This window comes from Monosiga brevicollis, genomic scaffold, assembly GCF_000002865.3.
Source record: "Monosiga brevicollis MX1 MONBRscaffold_87 genomic scaffold, whole genome shotgun sequence".
Lineage (NCBI taxonomy): Eukaryota > Choanoflagellata > Craspedida > Salpingoecidae > Monosiga > Monosiga brevicollis.
The window spans coordinates 1,112-2,540 of NW_001865119.1; positions in this window are offsets into that span (position 1 = coordinate 1,112).

Here is a 1,429-nt window from a genome sequence, read left to right on the forward strand (position 1 = left end):
AGTCCCCCCCCAGCGGCCAAACAAGAAAAAAGGCGCGCCTTGGCTACTCGACCAACACCAAATGGCAGCCGGCCCCCTGGTCACAACCTTCGGCGCACGTAGAAACAAAGCTCACCTCGCATTCATTACACACTTCCGCTACTCACTATGGAGTCCTCATTCACCGTTGGCCACCCTGTGACCTGCCAGCCCCACCATTAGTACCCCCCCTCGAAACTGCTTAATCAAGAAAAAAGGCGCGCTCCTCAGCCAACACCAAATGGCGGCCGGGCCCCTGGTCACAATTTTTGGCGCACGTCAAACCAAAGCTCACCTCGCATTCTTCACACGCTTCCGCTGCTCACTGTGGAGTCCTCACCCACCGTTGGCCGCTCTGTGATACGCCAGCCCCACCATTAGTACCCCCCTCAAGGGCCAAAAAAAAAGGCGCGCCTTGGCTCCTCAGCCGACACCAAATGGCAGCCTGCCCCCTGGTCACAATTTTCGGCGCACGTCAAAAGAAAGCTTACCTCGCATTCTTCACACGCTTCCGTTACTCACTGTGGAGTCCTCATCCACCGTTGGCCGCCCTGTCACCCGCCAGCATAACCATTAGTACCCCCTTTGAAACGGCCAAGCAAGAAAAAAAGCGCATCTCTGCTCCTCAACCAACACCAAATGGCAGCCGGCATCCTGGTCAAAGTTTTCGGCGCACGTCAAAGCAAAGCTCACCTCGCATTCTTCGCACGCTTCCGCTGCTCAATGGGAAGTATTCATCCACCTGTGGCTAATCTGTGACCCGACAGCCCCACCTTTAGTACCCCCCCCTCAAAACGGCCCAAGCCAAAAAAAAACAAAAACAAAGGCGCGCCTTGGCTCCTCAACCAACACCAAATGGCAGCCGGGCCCCTGGTCACAACTTTCGGCGCACGTCACAACAAAGCTCACCTCGCATTCTTCACACGCTTCCGCTGCTCACTGTGAAGTCCTCATCCACCGTTCGCCGCCCTGTGACCCGCCAGCCCCACCATTAGTACCCCCTCAAGGGCAAAAAAAAACAAAAAAGGCGCATCCCTGCTCCTCAACCAACACCAAATGGCAGCCGGGCCTCTGGTCAAAATTTTCGGCGCACGTCACAACAAAGCTCACCTCGCATTCTTCACACGCTTTGGCTGCTCACTGTGGAGTCCTCATCCACCAGCGGCTACCCTGTGACACAGCACTACCGTCAGAACCACCCGGCCTTTCGCGCGCCAAAACTCGCAAATATCACTCTTGCTCTTGACTCTGGCAGCGGGCAACATGGATAGCATCTTCAAAAGAGGGCTTAAGATCGGTTTCTCACCTGCATTTGAGCGGGAGTGCTTCGTGCCGGATCTGACCAGGCACCGTGGCTCTTGGGCCTCGCTAGCGCGTCCATCAGCGCACGAGCCATCGCGGCTCCTCATGG